This window comes from Lissotriton vulgaris, chromosome 7 (genome assembly GCF_964263255.1).
Source record: "Lissotriton vulgaris chromosome 7, aLisVul1.2, whole genome shotgun sequence".
Lineage (NCBI taxonomy): Eukaryota > Metazoa > Chordata > Amphibia > Caudata > Salamandridae > Lissotriton > Lissotriton vulgaris.
In genome coordinates this window covers 1194722724-1194747472 of record NC_141695.1, presented here as the reverse complement: position 1 = coordinate 1194747472, position 24749 = coordinate 1194722724, and the positions used below count along the sequence as shown (strand labels likewise).

At 46.5% G+C, this 24749-nt stretch overlaps 1 protein-coding gene across 2 annotated transcripts in view; it reads right to left on the bottom strand.

The window, feature by feature from the left end:
- QPRT (quinolinate phosphoribosyltransferase) overlaps window positions 1-24692 on the bottom strand; it is a 45582-nt gene extending 20890 nt beyond the window's left edge. The window contains exon 1 of one of the 2 annotated variants that reach the window (XM_086931684.1): window positions 24113-24692. The gene's annotated coding sequence lies outside the window, so the exon portion shown is untranslated. The remainder of the gene's footprint in view (window positions 1-24112) is intronic. The other variant, XM_086931685.1, reaches the window with a different exon arrangement.
- Window positions 24693-24749: the final 57 nt, after the last annotated feature.

Here is a 24749-nt window from a genome sequence, read left to right as displayed (position 1 = left end):
GTAAAAGCCCATAAGTCCTAACCTGGCAGATCGGGCTGAAACATGTCGGCCATTTTAAATTACTGACTACTAGTGCGTTAGAATTCCTAATATATTCACAGAACGCACATTTATCAACATCCCCTCTTGGGCTACCCGAATCCAGACCCAATAAAGCATAACATCTGGCTGTCCGGAAATTTTAGACAAGCATTACCCACATCACTAGATCACTACTGTTTTTAACCATGGGTAAGAACCTCCAGGTGGAGGTTGCATAACAAAACTAACCCTATGATTATGCACACACGTGTATGAAGAGCGGAGAACCAACATATACCGCTACCACGGCTTTACAAACACGTGCATGAGGGTTTTTAACCGGAGACACCCCGGATTTCTTCTGCACACCCTGCTTATGCAGGACAAGTGATCCCTTCCCCCATGATTAGTTGAGCTTAAAAAAGGAAACTGAATGGATCAGAATTTCCTCCTCCCCCATTTGATTGTTAGATGTGCATTGTATGTGCCATACAATATTGCATAGCAGATAACATTTTCAATAGGCGTATGATGAAGGGTTGTCAAAAAGCATAGCTTAACATTTGTAGTCGATTGTAAAATAGAGTCTTTTGTTAGCAGCCTGTTGAGAGCTCTCAATGCCTTGGAGAAGGGGCTAAGATCTCACTGGCCAAAATGAGGAGAGTAGCAACATTTTTATACAGCATTTTGGCAGGAAGCCCACTATGGACTGTGTTGTATTACTTTTGCCGGGACAGGACTAATGTGTGCGCACGTGCATGCATGTGTGATGTCAGTGCGTGAAAATAAATGTTCCCTCACACATGACTCCACCAGGCAATGAAAGTCTCTGGCGGCTGAGAAAATAAACACTTGCTACAGGTAAAGCGTACACGTATAATCCACAGGTCATGAAAATGGGGGAGGGGGGCAGACCACTCTTGGGGTGCCGGAACTGGTCTCAGGCTATGTGGAACATTGATTTACTCCTCCCCTGGCACCACGGAAAACATGCTGAAAAGAGTGCTACGTTTTTTTAAATAAAAGAAAACAGAGAGTCAGTTAGCTGTCCTCTGATGGGCCATCAGCAGCAGTGTTTATGTCATTCATGCCCCGTGTAGGTGTCAGAGTGAGGGGTGGGAAGATCCGAAGAATCCTCAAAGTCACTCACACCGTGTGTACTTTTAGACGTTTAGAGAGACTGACTACTGAATTTAAATGAAAAGTGTGAATTGTTAAACATGTTCAAAGCTTCGCATTTTATAGAAATACTGGCAGAAAATCACTGTCATTCTGTGGGGTGTGACCTGATTTTTAATGTTTTTTACGTGAGTCTGCGCAGCGTTAACAAGCTCTGGCATTGCCGCAGAGGGGGGCGGTGGAGAGCATTCCTTTGAAGTCTAAAGCTCTCGGCATTGCTGTGGCGGGTCTGATGCGATGATGCGAGGCACAGACTGGTTTGTGACGTCGCTGGTGTGGCGGGGGAGCGGAAGGGATTCCTTTGAAGTCTGATGCAGAGGCTCGGGAGCAAATGGCAAGCCCTCGCAGGGAGCACATGCACTGTGCATAATCCGCCTGCCAAAGCCCTCTTGGTAAGCTTTCCTAGTGCACCTCTAAATGCCTCGACAGCTGCAATGCGCAAGCGCATTGGCAGGTCGAGACCTAAAAACTAGTAGTCAATATGGAGAAGACCAAAATACTATGCTTTGGTAAAAGCAGGACTATGTTCCCTTGGCGCCTTTGCACGGTTCCCTTAGAGAGGGTGTCAGAATATAGGTACCTGGGAATATGGTTTACGAGTAATCTGAAATAGTCTACACAACCGGAGGCTTTGAAAATGAGGGCACTGGCTACCGTGAAAGGTCTAAAAAGATTTAACAGCGTCTATGGTGAAATGTCAGATGGGCCGTTAATAAAGGTCTACTTAGCAATGATGCCCGCACAATTCTTATATGGGGCAGAGGTACTTCTTTTAAGTGGGAAAACATGTAGGGATAAAGAAGAGGGTAATATCCTGAAAAGCGTGTTCTCGCTGCCAAAGGCATCTATGGTTCAAGCAGCAAGATTAAAGCTGGACTCACCTCTTCGGCAATAACTGCCAGCATGTCCTTAATACACTTTTGGCAGCGCCAAGGGGTAGGGGAAATTCAAAAGATGTGCCAGTGGTGTAGAGGGGAAATCGCCATTAGTGAGCTGTCACGGGCAAAAGAAACAAGAACTTCTTTGAAGAAAGTGTATGGAAGGCTGGGTCTCAAGTTATGCCCGCAGCTAGGTCATGCATTAATAGGCAAAAAAGATCTAAGATCTCATGGAGCCGACATCTCCTGAACAGGTGATCGAGAATATCTCTTGCGGAAAACATTGGTGGCCCATATGACACAGGTGTGGGAATCAGATGTACAACAGTATCCTTATGTAGATAGGTTACCTAACTATCACCTAAGACGTGAAGTACTAAAAGTGAGAATGGGAATAAACTCCTGTTACGTAAATAATAGGGTTAAAAACGCATGATAGATAGCGATGGTAAATCTAATTGTATGTTAGGTACCCACTGTGATATTGTACATATTTTATTGGACTGTAGGTCGATTATAGATATGCGGAAAGACAGTAAAATTAGGGTGTTTCTCCAGGACATGGAGTAACAGGTGCATCAGATACTGAGTATAATACAAGAGTGAATTTTAAAGACTAACATTAATGTAATGTATTTTAGAAGGATGGTGTATATATGATTGAAACCACTGTGATATTAATATTTTTAAGAAGAAATCTGACTGAAACTTAAAGGAGCTGGGTTATTTTTTATTACAGGATTGGGAGCTGCTTTCGTTTTTAACAATATATTATGTGTTTTGATAAAAGGGTTATAATATGTATAGTGTATACTTTTATGGTTGTAACTAACCAAATAAAGTTTTATTGACTGACACTCAAGTTGCTTGAATTTTGTTAACTGCTCTAAAACCAAAGAAAAGGAGCCATACAAAGGAATAAGATTTTTTTACGCCTGTAAACTGAGTAATGGCTTGAGGGGGGGGGGGGGGGGGGGGGGGGGAACACCCCATATACGCCATAAACCATTAGTGGAACTAGTAGCACTGTGTGCCGTCAAATCCCTAAAAAGACTTTGAGCCCAGTTTATTTGTGAGCACCACGTTCGGGTATTTGTACCGTTACAGTACAGAAAGCTTAGCACTACCCAACAAATGGTACCTCCAAATACCAAAATATGAGTTTTGGGGTACAATTTCTTAAACAATTACCTTCACAATAATTGCCAAGTAAATTATGCTGCACTGCAGATCGACAGCTCTTTGGCTTAATAACAGCAGATAATCTGTGTATAACGAAAATCTTAAGTGCAATACAAAACCTTTGCGACAAATCCCTTACAACCTATCAAGGTCTTAATAAGATCAGCTAGAAACAAAGCAAAGAGAAGAGAAGAGGTGCAAGGATGCAGTCTTGCTTTAATCAGTGCCTAATGAGGACGTTCGCTGTCACGGTCATAAACAATTCTTTGTCTACAAGAAACTTTGCCCAGGAGGACATAGGAAGAGCCTTTTGAAAGATAAAAGTGATTAAGAGACACTCAAGTTAAGCAACTTTATACACAAAAGAAACAAATCCACTCTGTCAGATACCACATGGAATTTGGTAAAACAGGCTAACACACAGCCCACAATAAACAACATTTGCACAACACTCCTTAGGGCGAGTACCTAGTGGGAAAGTCCTATTCTGTGATGGAACCAGGTCTATCTGGGAGGAATAAGTCCTTCTTCAATACACTGAAACAGTAACATCACAAAGATCTTCAAAACAGTGTCCAAGAGGAAGATTAAACTGTCAGACGGTTCATACTATCTCAGTAAAACTGTGCTTGTTGGACAACATAAACATCAAAATTGCGCGAGCCTGAGTCCACGCACAATCAATCAATCAATTAGGGATTTGTGAAGCACACTACTCAAGGCGCTGGGGGGGGGGGAAGGTCGTGCAGCTCCGGCTCATCCAAAGAGCCAGGTCTTGAGGCTCTTCCTGAAGGTATGCAGATGGGGCAAAGTCTGATGTTGAGAGGGAGTTTGTTCCAGGCCTTTGCCCCAATGTAGGCTTTTCCACCCACTCTACGGATACAGGGGGTTTCGGCATGGGCGAGGTCGGCGGAGCGGAGGCTTCTCTTGGGTGCGTGGAAGGAGACCTTAATTGAGGTATTGTGGTCCGGTGATGTGGAGGGATTTGTAGCCGTGAGTGAGTAGCTTGAAGGTTACTCTATTCCCGAAGGGGAGCCAGTGGAGGGCTCTTACATGCTGGGTGATGTGGTCATGTCGTGGGATGCCGAGGACGAGTCTGGCGGCAGTGTCTGGATGGTGGAGGGTGTTTCCGTAGTCCAATCTGCTGGTTATGAGTGCGTGGGTGCAGTCTTTCTGGTTTTGGGGGGGGGGGGGTCGATTTGAAGGTCTTGCAGGGGTTATGGAGGGTGTTTAAGAACGTGGAGATGACAAGGTTGATCTGTGGGGTCATGGTGAGGGAGGAGTCAAATATGACGCAGAGGTTGCAGGCATGGTCCGTGGGTGTAGGAGGGTTGCCGAGAACGGTGGGCCACAAAGTGTTGACCCATGCGGAGGGGTTGGGTCCAAGGACTTCTGTCTTCTCAAAGTTCAGCTTCAGGCAGCTCTGCTCAACCAGAATGCGACGTCTTTCATTCCTTCTTGGAAGCGGAGTCTGGTGATGTTGGGTTCCTTTGTGAGGGACAGGATGAGCTGGGTGTCGTCGGCTTAGGATACTATGCTTAGCCCATGCTGTCCGACGATGGAGGCGAGAGGGGCTATGTAGATGTTGGAGAGCGTGGTGCTGAGCGATGATCCACGGGGCACACCATCAGGATATGTTGGCCTTGGTCCTGCTACCTCGCAGAGCACCATCTCTACCCCTCCACTAGCAAGCTAACAGATGGTATGTGAAACTTTAGAGCATGACAACCCTGACTCCCCATAGAAATCATGAAAACAGGTCTAGAACCCTTTTCTTTGTTAACTCATGCATGCCCAAAGGGAGGCACACAAATTACTCAAATTGGGATTTCAAATACTAATTGAAACAATAGGATTCTTGAATAAATGACATATGTTGCACTTATTAATGGAAGGAAACAGAACACAGTAATCATCATCAATCACAAGAATGGTAAAGAAAATGAACAATGTCACCATTGTGCTGATACGAAGAACATATGCTTGCATATAAGTACAGTTATAGTTATGCTCCTACCTAGTGCCCCCTTTCCTAGAGTGTCTAGGGTGGGTAAATCTGCCAGAATCCTTGTAGGGTGATCTAACTCCCCAGTTATCTGTGGGTATGTTTCACCCGGGAGCTTGTCATGGTGTAGAGGTGGGCACCATCCCTCCTAGGAGGTAAACAGGATTCAGCTGGCTGGAAAACTGGCATGGGGCGACCTCTATAATGTCAGCGAAATGTTCCTCTAACTAAACAAATGAGTGACGTTGTTCATATAAATTACCTTCACCCATGTTGCCATGCCGAAATCCCAGTCAGGCTGTCATTATTGATTCTATCCTGACAAAGCTGTCTGAGCAAACAGCAACAAACAACAACATTTTTGCACAATGAACTTTAGCTGTCATACAGAATATTCAAGGCCCTGATAATATGCCTACAAAGATGTGTAAATATAAGCAAAGTTATTTCATGGAACATTATCCATACAAGCAAGCAAACAAGTGTGTGTTAAATGTCAACATTTAAGAAAAGGTGTCAACTCTAAACATGAACATGAAAAATAGCGGTATTGTCGCCCGGGCCTAATGTGACCACAAAACAAAACAACATGAGCACGGGCCATCTCTACCACTATTTTAGGTCTTAACGGACAGCTTCAGTTGCCAAAGACCTATTATGGCATACTAGGAACTTACAGGGGCTTACCGCCTACCCTTTGCTTATCACGGGTTAGCTTATCACTGTCATTTGCTTGCTTTTTATTCAATTGCTTTCCTAGTCCCACCTTGACCATCTTGTGCTTGTCCCTCCATCAGAGCATTGACTATTTCCCATCTCTATGACTGCCCGGCTTCTATCCTTCCACTGGTCACTTTTAATGATCTTTTTCTATTTCTTTAAATACTCCATATGAGTCTCCTCACACATTGTGTTATTCCCACCCTCTTATGCCCCCACTCTTTCTGTTGCTTTTGTGTGCTTCTTGCTTTCACGCTTCCCCCTGCCCAGTGTTTCCACTCATTCTTCAACCAATGATCCTTTTCTCTGTATGCCCTTCTTCTCCAGCCCTCCATGTTGCTTTCTCCCACATCCGTAGCTTTTCACCTCCAAGCTACTACCTGCTCCCTCTAATTTTCCCAACCTTAACCTCCACACCCCTCTGGTATTTTTATTGTACTTTCATGCAAAAAAATGGTTTCCCAATCCAAGTGGTTTCCACCATATTGGATCAGTAAATAAAAAATTAAAGCAAATGGCACCCACGACATTCCACTGACACATTCATCAGTGAAATGAAAAGACCACTATCAGAAGTCACACCATTGCAAGTTTTTTTTATTTATTACGATGCTGAACATAGTCAGGAAAACCCCACCCAGATATTATAGAGCATCGCCAGAATACATTGGCAAACCCAGCATGTCCCAAAGGCAAGACCTACTGGTTTTGCCAATGCTGGTTATGAATGGGTTTACTATAAGCCCCTAACTAAAAGAAACTTCTCCACAGCATGCCACTTGCTTGAACAGCGGAATATAAAGGGTGCTTAAAAATTCTGGAGAGTTTTCAATGACTAAGGGTCCAATGTAGGTAAATCTCATTTACCGACTGTAGAATACCGAATTTTACCGATTCGGTATTCTAGATTCGGTAATTGAGATGTAGGAAATAATTTGTTAATTTTTACCGAATCGGTATGATTCGGTAATTACCGAATCGATAATTACCGAATTGTCAAGGGGGACAGGGTGTCACTTTGACACTCTCTTGCACCCCTAATTCTGGCTTGTGTGCCATGGGACACACATACATGCCCTTAGGGCATGTATGTGTGCCACATGGCACAGGTGTACATGCACAGATGCGCATGTACACAGGAATTCGTTATTTACCACCAAATATTATTTTGTGGTAAATAACGAATTCTTAAGGGCCTGTGGCACTGTTTTCAGTGCCACCTACATCTAGATTTACCGAATCTGTAAATTTACCGATTCTGTAAATTTTAGGCCACCTACATATCAAAAACCAAATACCGTATTTTCCGGCGTATAAGACGACCTTTTAACCCCTTAAAATTTTCTGAAAAGTTGGGGGTCGTCTTATACGCCGGATACAAAATTAGACTGTTTGTTTTCGTGGTTTTTTTCAACAGCGCGGACTACTCCTGAAGGTTCTCGCGCTTCCGGCCCAGCCGGAGGTGGGGGAGGGTGGCTCTAATCCAGCCGGAGGTGGGGGAGGGTGGCTCTAATCCGCCCGCCAGCCACAGAGGTGAAGAGTTGAAGAGCATTGCATCCTGGGGGCTCCCGCGCACAATTGGCTTTCAAGCCGCAACTTCGCTCCAACTTCGCCCCTACTGCCTGGTGGGTAACCCCGTGGCCTCCCGCAGAAATTGGCAGCCATAATGCCGGAGGATTCCCGCCGGAGCATTGCATCGGTGGACAACGCTGAGGATCCGCGATAGCATCCACGGAGTCGGAGGACGCCGCCGGGCACTGGAGCTGCTTCACTGCGGTAAGCTGAGCGTACTCGGAGGACTAGCGGGTGGAGAGATTACGGTAGGCTTGCAATATTCCCAGCATACAAGCAAGGTGGAAGAAACATTTCCCGCCTAAGTTACATGGTTCAAAAGTGACAACAGCGAGCAACCAAAATACATGAGGTAGCAATCGGTACATTACAAGAGAAAAAAGTGATAAGTGTGCAGGTTATAAAAGCGTACAAGGTACAAGTAGAGCGTTGGACTGTGCTGGAAGTGGGGGTATTCTTGGGGTAGTCTTATACGGCGAGTATAGCACAAAACCTAAATTTGATCAAGCAAAGTGGGGGGTCGTCTTATACGCCGGGTCGTCTTATACGCCGGAAAATACGGTACCGGTCGGTAACGGCCGAAATCGGCCTATACCGACCGGTATTTGGTGTCCTACATCTGGCCCAAGGTCTGGAAAACCATCTGGGCAAGGCACTCTAATGTTCTTCAATAGATTGATGATATGAATCAAATTAACAGCAGTGTTTGGGTATTTATAAAATAAAATTTCACCCAACTCAAACTTTAACTTTAACATATTCAGGGGTAGGAGCCTGATAACATTTGAGAAATGTACACCAATTCTGATCAGAAATGTGCCCATGGCTAATTTAAACAGCACCCATAGCAACTAGAAACTACAATAATTTAGTGTGCCTTAAGGTAACTGGACGTTCTATTAATTTACATACGTTAGGCTTACTTGCCTTTTTTCCCCGCTTGAGTAGCACCATATATTTTTGAAAGTTATAATGTGCCATTCTTACAGGGGCATGGTTAATAAGGAATTGCCCATGGTCCTGGCGGAAGCTGTTACCAATCTGTGAACACTTCTGATCAAAGTAAATATTCCCCTTGTTTTTAAGGCAAGCGTACATTAAAATCGAGTTTGTGGAAACCATGCCAGTGTACTTTCAAAATAATTCTATGGGGGATAGAATGGTGCTAGTTCCGAAAGCATCAATCTTAGCACCTGCATTTCTCCGATATATTCTCTCACCTCACAGATATTGTATTTTTCTTACTGTTACACACGAAAACATAGAACTTAAAGAAGGGAGATTCTCGCTCACCTTAACTCATGAAAACTACAGCTATCAAATGATCGCTAGCAGTTCAAGGCATAACAGAAAACTAATGATACCTACCGAAAGCTAAATAATCTATCATGCAATCAATTGTAACCTATCTTTTGCCCCTTAAGAAAGTAAGCAGCGCTGGCAAATCCTCAAGGATCTGTTGTGCTGTGTCTAAGACCATCTTTACGTTGCTCATTACTGTATTTAAATGTTAAACTAGTACTAATGAGGGAAACATTTGCCCAGTGATAAAATGCACACACAAAAAACGGAATTATGAAGTAACACTATCACAAAATGTGCTGTGTTAGGTCGTATGATTTGCATGTCTTAATGCATAATTTGGTCAATGCTTAAGCAGTACTTGCTCCTCCTCTCCCACATAATTCAGTGGCCCTATTACCATCAAACCTGCATGAAGCAACTGGTTCGGCTACCACCATCGCATCCCTTCTATGGTACAACCAACAGAGTGCAAATGACACCATTTAACCATCAAAGTGTTACTCTCAACACCCCGTAGACATTTATTCTGCTGCGCTTGTACTGCCTCCCTCCAAACCACCACGGTAAGCAGCATTTTCTTTGGCATACCCTTGCAAAAATAGCTAAGCCACCTTCCCTCAGAGATCAGGCAAACCTCCCAAGACTATGCAGTAAGGCACAACCAGACAGACAAGAACACCTAGACAGCCTGCCACTACAAAGAGGTCACTTATTAGCTGCACCCTATATGAACAACAATGACTTAAGAAAACATCCCCATTTCTGCAGCACAGGGCATAAGGCATCAGGGCACAAACACCACAGCAAGCATTTGCAAAGCAATCAGTCTCGTATTTGTGAAAGTTAGAGCTCTTGGCGTTGAAAATGACAATGTTTTTTACTTTTGTTTTTTTATTTGTAGTGAAGTACTCCTATTTGTATGACACTATTGCCATTCGTATAACCTCACTGCGCTGGAGAACCAGAAAATGGGAAATAGGTTATGAGGGAGGGGAAGACAGGAGTAACAAGCTGCCTGAAAAATAAAAAAAGTAACATAATCCTAGAAAAAGCAAACACTCATACGAAGGTTAAGTAATGCATGTGAAATGCAAGCAGAATAACATAGGTACCTTAACGCTTTTACACTTATTATTGGAAAAAACAATCAGTATTTTTGCCTGAAAAGTTAAGGACACGACTACAGGGTCCGGAAGAATATATGATTATACCACGATTTCAATTACCACGCATGGCTTTACCACGCGAATTTTACATCGCAAGTGGCTTTACCACGCTGGTATTTACAACGTAGGATTTTACTACGCGTAGAAACGTCTTACCTGCACGTCTTTCTCTACGAGCCCTTACTTCCATCCTCCATGGAAACAAGCGTCAAAACACGTATACCAAAATAAAAAAAGGACTGCTTTTTTGACGTACACGGCACGTCTTTGGGGGAGGCACTTTCCTTTTTCTTCGGTGGTACTGAAGTTCGTTTTTTTTAATTTATGTAATCCGCTCCTTTGTTTTTTTTTTGGGGGGGGGGAGACCCCCCCAGCACCCTCCGAGCCCCCCCCCCCCCTGCCCCCCCAAGCCCACGCAGAACGAATTGAAGGAATACCACGTCTCCCCCCCAGCCCGTGGTAAAGACGTTGTGGAAGGCATCCTCGTTGTAAAGAAGTTTGCGTGGTAAGTGTCACGTGGTAAAGGTTATTAGTGATAATGCCTTCGTGGTAAATGATGTTTCCCGGTCCGGAATGGACCAGTTTCAATGTCAATTGCTTAAATCCTTACTAAAACATAAGAAAATGGTTTTAAAAAAACCACATCCCAAAACACAGAGCCACAGTCACATTTTATAAACTAAAATAAGGAAAACAGCTGACAAGAATCACATTAAACATGTTCCACTCTAAGAATCAGCCAGGGATTGCAGTACCCCCAGTTTGTGTGTTTAAAATGCCTGTATTGGGCTCTATAAGGATATCTGGGCATGTGATCTGATTTACATACCTGTTTATTCATGGCTTGGTGCACCATCCCTTCCAATAAGTCGTTAGTGAGTAATTTAGGGTGTCGCCATTCGGCCACCTTTTGCTTGTTGGATGCAAATGGGGGCCTGTGCCATCTGTACCAAACGACTTCTTGGATGCACTTTATAGGGGCAATTTACCTTTATCTTATCAACAAACCCAGCCCTATATTTGTAATTGATGTTTCCATGCTGCATATGAAGTACTTTTGGCATTAACAGGTTTTGCTTACTTTCCAGCTGCATCTGGTTTTTCTATGGGTTTATTTTGAACCTCGTGAAACGGTCCACAGGTGTTCCCCTCGCTTAACAAGTCCTGCACAGAGGGACATGGCCATAGGGCCTACGGTGCATTATTTTCCTGAATGATGGTATTTTCAAGACTTACCCATTTATTTTATTTATTTATTTTATTCAAAGTTTTATATAGCGCAAACAAGATCCTTACAGATATCAGAGCGCTTCACAATGACATGGTAGGGGCAGTAGGAATGAACAGGGGTAATGGGAGCAATGTAGTAGTCACTAACATGAAAGGAAAATAATAACATACATAAAACATATCAATATACAGTCAGGTAACATATCAATATACAGTTAGGTAAACAAGTAGTATAAGACGGCACAAGTCATTGATCCCACTACAAAGGTGTTCAGGTACACTTTGGGTGTGTGGAAGGCTTATACCAGTGTTTTAGTATAGAGAGAGCACTGAGTGGGGGCAACCGGGAGAGTGAATCAGTGACCCAACGTGTATCATATATTGTAAGAAAGTAGCGTAGTAGTGTCTCCATCAAGTAGAGGTATAGTGCCAAAGGACAAGGTGAGTATTGACACAAGGCAATGCAGAGTCTCTGATCCAGCACCTATAAGGTTCAGGAGATCTTGGCCAGAAGGATGGTTTTCACCTCTTTCTTGAAGAGTGCAGTGGAGGAGATACGCCTGGTTTCAGGAGGGAGCGCATTCCAGATCCTGGGTGCCATTCCTGAGAAGGAGCGCTTATAAGTTCTCTTTCCGGAATCTACGGGGTTTCAGGAGTAGATTTTTTGAGCTTCTATTGGATCTCGAACCTCCTGATATAGACAGCTTTTGAGCAAGGTAGTTGGGTGCATTGTGGTGCACGGCCGCGTGTGTCATAACTGCAATTTTTAGTTGTATTCTGGCTTCAAAAGGCAGCCATTTTAGGGACTTTAAGTCTGGGGAAATATGCGAATGTTTTCTTGAGCCAGTAATGAGTCTTGCGGCAGCGTTCGGGGAGGCTCTTAAGGGTGCTGTTCTGGATAGCGGGAGTCCGCTGAGGGCCACAATTCCGTAGTATATTCGAGGGATGACTAACGCTTGTACAGCAGTTTGGAAGTCTTCAGTAGGGAGGAAGGGTTTAATTTTCCTCAGTGTGTTGATTTGGAAATTAGCTGCTTTTGTGGCTTTGCTGACGTGCTGCTGCATGTTGAGCTTGGCGTCTAGTGTGATGCCTAGGGATTTCGCTGAGTCCACGATGGTGGGTTGGACATTGAGTGCTGTTAGGTTGTTGAGCCATGTTTGGGTGGTGGAAATTTTCGCCGGGGGTGAGATGAGAAGGAACTCAGTTTTCAGAGCATTTAGTTTGAGGTGATTATCGGCTAGCCAAGATTGAGTGTTTATAAGCGTGGAATTCAGATGTTTGATGTCTTCCGGAGATTGAAGCTTTAGGTACAGTTGTGTGTCGTCGGCGTACATATGGAATTGGACATTAGAAGCTTGGAGCAAGGTGGCGAGCGGTTCCATGATGAGGTTGAACAATGTGGGGGAGAGGGAGGATCCTTGTGGAACACCTAGATCGGCAGGCACAGGTGAAGATAGCACATTGTTGATCTTGAACTTCTGAGACCGGTTGTGAAGGAAGGACGAAAACCATTTGAGAACCGTTCCCGATAGACCCATTCTAGTGCTTAGCAGCTCCAGCAAGTTCTCATGTTTGACCGTGTCAAAAGCTGACGAGAGGTCAAGAAGGATGAGGAGGCAGGACTCATTGCGATCAAGAATTTGGAGGGCGTCATCAATTATGTGTGTCATAGCTGTTTCCGTGCTATGTTTCGCTCGGAAGCCTGATTGATGAGAGTTGAGGAGGTCAAATTGCTCAATGTGTCTTGTTAGTTGGAGTTGGACACATTTCTCCAGCAGTTTGGCCAGGGTGGGGATATTGGTGATGGGCCGGTAGTTGTTTAGGTCAGACGGATCAGCTGTAGGTTTCTGGAGTATAGGCGTGACTTGCCCCACCTTGAGGGAGTCTGGAATGAGGCCTTGTTGCAGGGAGCAGTTGATGATTTTGGTCCAGAGAGGGAGGAGCAAGGGGATAAAGTCTTTTACAGCATTAGCAGGTAGAGGGTCTGTGAGGTGATTAGAGGGCTTCAAGGTGCAGAGCAGTTTGTGTATTGTTTCTTCCGAGTAGGTATCGAAGTATAGCCAGGATAGCGGGGCGGAGCCGAGACGGGAAGGACGTGGACCGTCTCGGCTCCTGGCCAACGCTCTGCTCCGGCCTGGAGCCCAGCATCCTTGGGAGGCCCCCCACGACGTACACGCTTCATAATTGTGGCGGAGGGTGTGGGGCACCTGCAGGGCTACCCAGATCGCTGCTGGTGCCGGTGGAGCGGCGATTGCTGAGTGCTCCTGATCCCCGCCGAGGACCCAACATGGCGGCCGCCCGTTGCCAGCTCGGGCTGTAGAGCAGCGGGGAGGAGGAGCGGAGACCGGGGGCGAGTCAGACGGGCGCTGTGCACCGAGCCGTGTGTGGGGCTCCTGCCGCGTCCCCCGCTGCCACCTCGTTGCTGGTGTCTGTGGAGCGGCGCTGGCTGGCTGCTATCGGTCCCTGCCGGGGACCCAACATGGCGGACGCCCGCTGCCAGCCCGGGCTGAAGAACGGCAGGGAGGAGAGCGGAGAGCGGAGACCGGGGGCGAGTCGGACAGGCGCTGATCACCTGAGCGGTATGTAGGCCCCCGCTGCCACCCGCTGTCGCCCGCCGAGACTCATGCCCCCCCCTTCCCCCTTGCTGACCACGCTGTGTAGCCGGTGCCTGACTTTAAGATGGCGCCCTGGGAGACACGCTTTCTCTGACCGGCAGACACAGGCTCCGGGAACACGAACGCGAACGCAGAGGATAGTGCCCTGGTGGACTCTGGAGGACTTTTCTCGTGGTCTAGACCCTCCCTCCATACCCTGCATCCTACCCACCCTTCATCTATGCTGTGAATGCTGCTGTTTGTTCGGACAGTTTTCGCTGGACTCTAGCCCTTCCCTCCAGACCCTTGCATCCCACCCACCCCTCCTCTATGCTGGTACTAGTGTAGTGTTTGCAGTGGTCCTTTGTACTCTCTACCACCCCTATATATTACCCTTAGAGTGTTCCCAGTCACATCCCTCCTGTCAGGATAGAAGACAACTCTAACGACTAGTATCCTATGTGATTATTAGATTGTATCCATGTGTATCCCCTCCCTGTGTTTAGAACTATAGCTTTAACGACTAATCGCCTGTGGAACTGTTGGAATATAGCCAGGTGTTCCCCTTCCCCCGTGTGAAGAGATAACCCTACTCACTAGAGCAAAAAGAAATGTGTTCCTGAAATGTGTAACGTAACTGATTCTATGTAAAGTGCCTTGTAAAGGGGCAGCTGACATTCCAGGAGCCTAGTCCCGACAGCTCGACGACTTCGGAGGGTTGGAAGAGGTCCCCCGCTACACGGCGGAGGAGGGCACTGGACATCGAATGCTGTCTTATGTAAAGCGCACTGATAACCTAATCGGTTCAAGATCCTGAAATGTGCAACGTAACTGATTCTATGTAAACTGCTGTGATAACATGTAACGGAACTGGTGCTATGTAAAGCGCTCTGATAACCTAATCGGTTCAAGTTCGCGCTATAGAAAACTCTAAAAATAAAATAAAAAAATAAATAATAAATGCCATGTTTTTAGGTTGAGTGTTAGCCATTCTTGTGTGGTTGAGGAATCGGCTTACATCCATGATGAGGTCATTTCTAATGTTGTCAGTCTTTAGCTTAAAGAAAGCAGAGAAGTCTTCACAGTGTGGGGTGTCGCTTGTTGTGCTATTTGATTGTAAGGGTTGTGCCTTTGTTTGGGTCTTGATTAGTTCGAACAGTTTTCTTGGCCTGTTTTTTGCTTGGTCCAACTGGCGGCTGAAGAAGTCCAACTTTGTGCGCTTTATTTCCCTAAAGTAGGCATTTCTCTTGTTTTTAAGCCTTTTGAGGTGCAGTGCTGAGGGGTCCGCTCTCCAGGTGCGCTCTGCCATTCGCATCGAACGCCTGTCGTCATTGAGTCTGTCGTCATACCAGGGGTTAGAAGTTTTGGTGGAGACTCTCTTCAGGTGCAGTGGAGCGACTTCATTGACTAATGTATTCATAGATTCAAGGTAGTGGTCAGTCAGTGATTGAACATCCGAGGCACCTGAAGGGGGAAGGAGGAGATTGACGATGTGGGGAGGCATAGTAGAGGGGTTGAGATTCTTCATGTCCCTTTTCCATGTTTTGGATTTGATTGGTTGAGCCGGGTTAGGTTTAACTTTTTCATTGATAAAGAAGGTGATAATGTGGTGATCTGACCAGTCGCAGGGTAGAATCGTCTCCAGTTGTGTAGAATTCTCTTTGGCAATGATGAGATCAAGTATTGAGCCTTTGTCGTGTGTTGGTCTATCGCATATTTGGGTGAGGTCAAGCGCATTAAGGAAAGTTTTGAGACTATTCACCACTGTGTCTTTCTGATCGTTCCAGTGGAGATTGAAGTCACCCAGGTAGACTTGGGTGGTCTGCCGACCGGCATTGGAAGTGATCATGTCCATGAGTTGTTGGGTGAATATGAGATTGTCACCAGGCGGGTGATAGATGAGATGTAAAGCACAAACTTGTTTGCCCTCGGTGGTGATGTCGAGGCAGAGGAGTTCACAGGAGGAGAGGGAGGGGGAGGGGACTTTAGTAACGGAGAGGTTGCTTCTAAAAATGCATGCAATTCCCCCGCCCGTCTTGTCCGAGGACCTGTCTAGCCTAATGATGTGATAGTTGGGGGGGGACTAGTATGTCCATAATCGGGGTAGAGGCTTCAGTGAGCCAAGTTTCTGTTAGGAAGGCTAGGTCCAGATCCCTAGCTGAGACGAGATCAGCGATGTCGGAGGAGTGTCTCTGGGCCGATCTGCAGTTGAGTAGGATGCATTTGAGTTTGGGAGAGAGAAGGGTGGTCGAGCTTTCTAGAGTGAGGGGAACTTTTCTGAGGTTGTTAGGGACGGAACCTCTGTTGTTGAGTGTTGGGAGCCTCAGAGGGTTTGTAAGAATTGTGGGTATGGGGATGTGTGTGCTAGGTATGTGTTTTACCGGACCTGGGCCATAAGTGCGTAGGAGAGAGCATAGGTCGCGGTCCGACAATGGGTTGAGGACACGGCGGGGGCGGTGGGAGTTGTTGCGAACGGGGATAGTCGGCCAGCGCGGATGTCGTTGGAGGCGAGGGTATGTAGGGCGGGAGCGTTCTTTGTAGGGTAGAGGGATGATGGGAGGTAGACTGGGCTGTGATGAGAGAAGGTCTTTGATTGCGTGGACATCTTTTTTGATTTGTAGAATATCCTCTTTGACTTGTTGGAGGGTGGGTAAAGTCAGGTCAGGGGGTGCATTGGGGATGGCGTAGGTGGTGAGAGCCAATGGTGAATGGTTGTGTAGTGAGCTGGAAAGCGGGCAGGGAATCGAAGGGGGGGGGGGGGTATACTGGCGTTGTTGGAATGTTCTGCGGTGCAAATGGGTGAGATGGCATTCAAAGAGTGGGCGTCTTTGTGGGCGGGGGGTGTGGGTGATGTAGGCGGTGAAGGCGGTGGGTGGGAGGCATAGGTAGTGCCGTCAGTGGGAGACGGTGCCGGTGAGTGGAAGAGTGAGTGAAGGCTGAAGACAGTGGGGGAGACCGGGGGGTAGTGAGGGCTGAGAATAGGAGGTGGGAGAGAGGGGGATGTTAAGGTAGGGGAGGTGGTATGTTCTGTGTGTGTTGTTGGGAGGGTGTGAGTGTCGTGGGTGGGAGTGGGGAGGGAGCTGGGGGGGGAAAGGTGTCCGCCGTGGGGGGGATGGGAGGGGGGGGTGGATAGACTCCGAGTGGTGATGTTATCAGATGGTGGCGTATTGTGGGTGAGAGTTGTTCTGTTAGGTGTGAGAGTGTCGTGGGTGAGAGTGGGGAGGGAGCTGAGGAGGGAGAGGCGTCTGTCGTGGGGGGATGGGAGGGGGGGTGGATAAACTCCGAGCGGTGGGGTGTTCAGGTGGCGTGTTGCGGGTGGGGGTTGTTGTGTCAGGGAGGAGAGGGATAGGGGGGATGTGAGTGGGGGTAAAAGGGATCCTGTTAGAGGGGCGGTTAGTATAAGAGGTGGCGGCATTTGTGTCTGTCCTTGGGGAATGTAGGGCGTTGACAGCAAGTGGGCCATTTACTGGGGTACTGGGGGTGTCTGTCCTTGGGGAGTGTGGGGTGTTAACAGCAGGTGGGCAATTTACTGGGGTGCTGGGGGTAGAGGTGTTATGGGACTGAGCAGGTGTCTGTTCATGGAAACAAAAGAAGCCATCGACTGGTTTCGAATTGCAAAGCCAACTGTGTACACAGCATCACCTCTACAGTTCAAATATCGCCCTATTTATCCAAATAATGCACCGGCGTGGTTTACTATCACATCTCTCCATAGAGTAAAGATAAATATCCTAATAGTGTGAAAAATGCACCGAGAACATTCCAATAGGTCTGTCGGTCTCCACTGACGTTTGGCAAGGCTTATTTTGCTTTGTTATGATGTTTTGTAAAACGTTATTGTTGGGACAGCTGCATGGCAATCGCCAATATATAACCAGCCGTATCCTAAGCAATAATAGAAAATCCACTAAGTAGGGAAATGGTGCAGTACCACAGTTTGTTACTAGGTGTCCCTCTGGAGTTTTAAAGGGACCTCTATTAGCCACATAAGGCACTGCACTCTTTTCCTGCTTCATGGATTTTCTTTTGTTGCTTAGACTACTGCTGGTTATATTTTGGAGACTGCCACGCGGCTCTCCCAAAAATAAAGTTTTACAAAAAACCATGACGAAACGAGAAGCGTTTCTCTTTTCCTGACACAATGCTCACCAAACGGTATCTCGTTTTAGACTGCATGGCTTTTTAATCATCGCTGTGCTTCCTATCGGATTCTTCAGGATTGCAGGGTGCAGTCCCTTATGTGGCTAAAGGAGGTCCCTTTAGAACTCCAGAGGGACACCTAGTAACCTGTGGCACTGCACCCTGCAATCCTGATTCTTGTGTATTCCTTTTGTGACTGTTTTCCTATCTCATGCTCGCTCTCGATTTTCTGCTTAGGTGTCTCTTCCTCGAAGTCAAAGTCTGGTGATGAAAAATAAATCCCGGTCACAGAATCTTAGTGAATGGTGCCCACCACCGGCAACCACTGGCATAGATTAAACATGGGTTGTGTAAGGGTAAGGCCTGAAGAGAGACACACACAGACAAGAAAAAGACAGAAACCAAATCAGGATTATACCGTGCAAGACAGAAACCACAGGATGGTATATACCTGAAAGTATTGACTGGAAGCACTCTTGCCAATCTACAACTACTACTGCATAATTCTGATTTGGTTTCTGTCTTATTCTTAATATCTGTGTGTGTAATCTGTTTTATTGGATAAGTGAGAATGTGGAATGTATGAGAAGGTTTGACTGTTGGAAGTACATGTTCATGTTGTTGAGTCTATGGTTTTAATAGAGCTCTATGTCAGTGGGGGTGGGAAATTCCTCATTGATGTTTATGTACATGATTATACTTTTCTCAATTGATTATTATGTATTTTATTCCCTTTGCTCCGTGCTCAGTAATGAGAAGTATAAAAAGACTAATAAATATAATAAAAAATCTTTGTATTCCACATCTTTGAACCACGTGTATACTTCCAAACAAATAGCTATCCTCATTTTTAGGTTTCGCCTTAGTGAAAGCTGCGCACTGCGCAGCTTTTCGCGCAGGCGAAAACCTAAAGAGAATACTATGTGGCTTGGGAATCCGCCCTCTGTTCCATTGGCTAGCTCCATAAATGGAGGCTAGCCATTGGAACAGAGATCTGTCCGTCATGGCCGGACCAGATTCGTGGGCGTTCCTGCGATTTCTTCCCTCTCCACCCTTTTCTGATCGTCATCGCGGCAGTGGGCGTGTTTATTTTTTTTTCTTTCTTTGGCATCCTTCCTCACACCAGCCGGACGGCTCTCCCTGTGAGGACGCAGACCTGACCCGCTCCCTACTATGAGCCGACTCCCGGAGGTAAGTTTTTTTATTTTCCTACACGTACTTGTAAATGCTTGTCTTACTAGCGCACTCTTAACCCCTCCCGCTCCACCCAGAGCGCCCTCTCTCCCGTCGCGCTTTTGGCATCGTAAAGGGAGACCTTGGGGCCAGAAAGTTTAGATTTATGATCCGGGCGGACAGGGCCTTTTCAATGTAACTCGTGTAGAGCTCGCGGCTTCACAGCAGATCGTAACCGGCAGCATATGCACCTGGACAGGAGATGTGCACGCCTATGGTGTGCGGGCAGGGCGCACTCAAATCAGCTGCTTTCATTTAGTTTAATGTGTTTTTTCACACTGGTGCGCTTTCACAGCAGATCGTAATCGGCAGCGTTGCATGACACGCAGGTCATGACTCATGAGTAACCAAATGACGCACGTGTGCCGGCTCTGCACAGCGGGGGGGGGGGGGGGGGGGGGGGGGGGGGGGGGGCTTGTGCAGTCACTATCAAACTACTGTCCCCCAAGATCCTCTGCACTGCTCTGTGCTATTCCCGGTCACCTGAGACCTCGATTAGTCACTTGTGAGTACCCCAGTTCACAGGTGATCCCTGCACTCTCTGACAAGCTCAAAGTTAATGTCAGAACTATGCCGGGTACCTGCAAGCACCCCAGCCACCACTGAGCTTTCCCTATCACCTGCGAGTTTCTGACATCACATGCAAACTCCTCAGGTCACATGCGAGCTACGTGGTTCGCCTGCAAGTAATCCCATTCGCCTGCCAGCTCCGTCAGTCACCTGAGAAATCCTTAAGCCTCCTGCAAGCTCCCTTTGCCACACGCTAAGTCCCTAGTCACCTGCAGTACAAGATCACACGTGGAGCTCACCTATGCACCCCTGTCTCCTGCAAAGATTTCACTCATGGAAAATTCAGAGCAGGTGTGGGTTCCTCTCCCAAGCACCAAGTAGAGTTACCCTCAGATAACCATCAAGTCAGTGTTGGCACCGCTGGTCACTTGCGGGCTCCTTCCCAGGTGCTTATTGGCTCTCACAGTAAATAGCTGGCTTCTTCACTCACTGACCGACTCTCCAAGGACTTCCTAAAGAGCTTGGCAGCCCAACAGAATACGCAGATACATAAAGAGGCACCCAGCACCCCTGCAGTCTTCACAAGAACCCACGCGCTTTCATCTGGCTCTGAGCGGGAGGTGTCTGCAAAGTACGAACTTCAAGCGGAATCCAAAAGAACCAAGGAGCCACCTACCGTGTGGGCCACATCGACAGTGTAAAGGAAATGCTGATGGCATGTGAGCCAAGCCAGCTGCGAGTGAGCGCAGTCTTCCGGCGTGTACTGAACAGGAGAGGTGGAAGCATGTCTGCAGATCATGGGGCAGGCTGATTGAGGTGTGTCTGCGGAAAAGGGACGGGGGGAAAAAAGGTTTATTTCTGCCTGACAGATGAAGGGCCGTGATATAGATTATAAGAACTAGTACGCGCACGGTCACTCTCACACTGCCTGACAGATGGGAGGGATCGTAGACGACCGTCAGAGACACTATACTACAACCAGAGAAAATATATTGTGATATACCCAGTCTCACACAATCATGAAAGATGGGGCCTGAGAGAAAGATGAACAGACAGGAAAACCTACACCTCGAAGGAGCAAACTTTCTGACTGATGGGAGTAGCCTGTAAACGATTGCCACAGACAGAAAGAGAGACAAGTTATAACAAATCTTCAGATGGCACACTGGCAAAGAAATAAACAAAACAAGCATTGGCAAAGGACTAGACCTCACCTATGTAAGCACTATTGGCTTAGTCAATGTCTTTTAGCCATGTTCTATAGCAGTGCGGCTGCTGTGCAGCATGTCTGAGAGTGTCTGTTCCATTGGCTAGCTCCATAAATGGAGGCTAGCCATTGGAACAGAGATCTGTCCGTCATGGCCGGACCAGATTCGTGGGCGTTCCCGTGATTTCTTCCCTCTCCACCCTTTTCTGATCGTCATCGCGGCGGTGGGCATGTGTATTTTTTTTTCTTTCTTCGGCATCCTTCCTCACACCAGCCGGACAGCTCTCCCTGTGAGGATGCAGACCTGACCCGCTCCCTACTACGAGCCAACTCCCGGAGGCAAGTTTTTTTATTTTCCTACACGTACTTGTAAATGATTGTCTTACTAGCGCACACTTAACCCCTCCCGCTCCACCCAGAGCGCCCTCTCTCCCGTCGCGCTTTTGGCATCGTAAAGTGAGACCTTGGGGCCTGAAAAGTTTAGATTTATGATCCGGGCGGACAGGGCCTTTTCAATTCAACTCTGTTGTTAGGACAACACTTCTGCTTGGGAGAGGGGAGCATTTCCTGCTGAAGCACAAAGATGTTTATAATTACTTGTGTGTTTTTAATAGTCGCCGCTTCGTGCGCATGCTCTATTTGCTGTATATCGCGTCAGCCTCCTGCCCACTCCTTGTAGGTCTTCCCTTTCGTCACCAATGAAACCCACCCCTCCCCCAAAAATGCCCTTTCTGTTGCTGCTTGGGAGAGACCGGCATGCTGGCTCCTCCCATTTGTGCGCAGCAGCAGCCGATGCCTGTAGTGGTCAAACACCCATGGCTGCCTCGCGAACCTTCCCATGTGAGGGCTCGTTTATTTGGCGTCTACTTTTCGTTTTTTGCTAACCTTAGGCTGGCTCTCTAATATAAAACAGAAGTTGAGGTGCGTGAAGTCGGGCGGGGGAGGGGGGAGCGTTCTAGGCGTATAATGGTATTAGAGGAACGTTCAAGTGCGACTTGTACCGGAAAAGTAGCCACAAGCTTCTGGGGCTAAATGGACAATTAGTTCTGTTAGGTTGCAATTGGAGGCCTGGCCCTTTTGTTATCAGAAGACATTTATATATGCTCGAATGGTTTAACTATATACAGATTGGGGGGGCTCTTGCGTGTGTGGGGGGCTCTTGTGTGTGTGCAAATGCAATACGTCTTGCATTTGCGACAGAGTAAGCTATTGGCATTGTAAATGACAATGCCATTTATTTATCTGTTTTCAAAACCAACACATAAATAAAAAGTTTGTCATTTACAATGCCAATAGCTCAAACTTTTCCGAAGGCGAAACCGTTGCATTGTAAATGCTTGTTCCTTTTGCATCCACTGCTGTCTGGATCTTATAATTTGTATTTCTTCTTCCCTGGGTGATTCAAACTTCCCCATTATCAGTTTAAGACATAGTTACGTCCTACAAATATCCTTTGGCAGGTGACACCTTCTTCCCTTGTTCTGAGGGTTGTTTGTTGCTAGTGTTGGTTCTGCCTACATTCAAGTACTCGGGGTCCCATGTATTTTGCTTTGTAGTTGTTTCCCCAGAGTGTCAACGAGACCCGTCATAATCCTCCCTAGGACATTTTGCTGTGCCCACAGTTACTGAGGGACAGCTAGAGGGATAGTGGGGCTGTTGGAAGGCCAGAGACCAACAGGGTTATAAATGTCAGGTTTGAGGAGGCCATAGGCAGAAGGAAAGGTTAGCAGAAGGATGGCAGATATTTTCACAAAAGGTGTTACTATTTAATATTGTGCTCCTTCTACTGTTTATTGTTTTGCTACACGTTTGGCTACCTGCTCTTTGCTGTGCCAGTACCATGGATACTTACACTTTCTGATTTTTTGGGGGTTGATTCGTGTTACTGTACTACCAACATCTTTTCAAATGTGTGTCGCATTTTAGACCATGGGAGAGTCAAAATCAAGACTACTTGAGGAGTTGGAACTCGGGGTTACTGTGCATTACCAAGTACTGCAGCTTACATATCCAGTGTGCTAATAGTGCCTGGAAATTAGCCATCTCCCCATGACAGCAATAGAGTTGTCTGGTGTACTGACAGACTCTCCTCCAAATATTATTACTTGAGGAGTTGGAACTCGGGGTTACTGTGCATTACCAAGTACTGCAGCTTACATATCCAGTGTGCTAATAGTGCCTGGAAATTAGCCATCTCCCCATGACAGCAATAGAGTTGTCTGGTGTACTGACAGACTCTCTTCCAAATATTGCATGCTTGGAAACACAGTATGAAAGAGCAATTGCTAAACAAATACTGGATTATGTAGAGACTCGTTCAAAATGACCCAGTGTGTTTTTGAACATTTAATTTGCCATTGATTATCCTAGCAAATAGAACACAGCATTCTATATCCTGGCAGGTCTACTGCCCCAATGTGCATTAAAATGCAACCTTTTACAGTGTTAATTCACGGTTCCCCATGAGTGATTTTGACACGGGCTCTGGAGATCACTCTGCCCACTACAATTCAAAATAAATATTATCCCCCTCTCACCCCAAAGTCTAGGTCTAGTTACACCCTTGCCTGGCATCCCAAGACCAGTGCTTTAATTTGTAAAGGTTTAAATGCCAGAGTCCAAAGTTTTGCTAAGAAGCCCACATCTGGCATTAATGAATGTTGCCATGCCGAACGCCAAAGGTGTGTAGTCTTGATTACACATCATGTCTCTTTAATCCACCACCAGACACTCCTTGCCCTTTATCTCACACGTGTTCCTGCCTCTGAAATGATTTTGTCCGTATTTCTCTCCCTCCTTTCTTGTGTGTTTTCACTCTCTTGCTTTGGTTCAAAGTCCGAAGAAGAAAAAGAAGTCCTGGTCCCTAAAAATGAGTGCTGGTGGGCTCTACCTGTACCCATCAGTTCAAATTAAGTACTGCTCAACACCATGCATCTACATGGCTCCTACATTATCAACAAGCCTTCAAATCATCCACACCCCACAACGCCCCCACCACACTTATGTGATCATCTCCTGCGCTCACAGCCCATTCCCCAGCTACCCACCCCAAAACATCCATAATCAAATCTTTCCTGGCAACACATTCATACTAGCCTCATATATGGCCTTTATAACCCGCACAAAGACAGGGATGTCCAGTTAAAAAGTTCCGTGCGCAAGTAACTCACCCGGTCGAGGTTTTTTTCCGTTCCACGCTGGGATTTGCAGTTCTCGCTCACCAGCTATAAAACTACGTCAAGTCCTAGAATTAAAATAAAAGTCATGCAGTGGAAGAACTACTCTATCGTAGAACTATACAAAGTAAGACCTACAAAGACATGCGCTCTCACTGCACTACTATTAGTTTATGCTAGTTTTCTCCTTGTTCGTCACAACCCGGTCCTTAAAGTGCATTGAGATATATCGTTTTTTTTTTAAATCACCAACCCTCACTGGGATGCTTCAATCCCAAACCTTGGAACCCAAAAAGACACAACTCTTACCCCACTATTCTACTGCGTCTGCCTCTACCCAGGTAGGCACTACATTAGCCTGTTCCCAGACAGTTAGACGGAACCTGGGGGACGGGCTAGGCACAGGTATTTCCTTCCCCCCTCCCTTCCATTTTACTGGCCTCGGGTTCTGGTTGGCTGCCATGAACTCAAAGTTTGTCCGCCAGGGACTTTGTGCAGAGACAAGTCTGGAAAATAGGAGACAGGGTGTTCTCACGACGTCCACATTACTCAAACTGTATTTTAAGGGCGTCCCAAAAAAATGGTACCCAACCAGAACTTTTCTATTGCCTGCGAATAGATAACTGTTTTC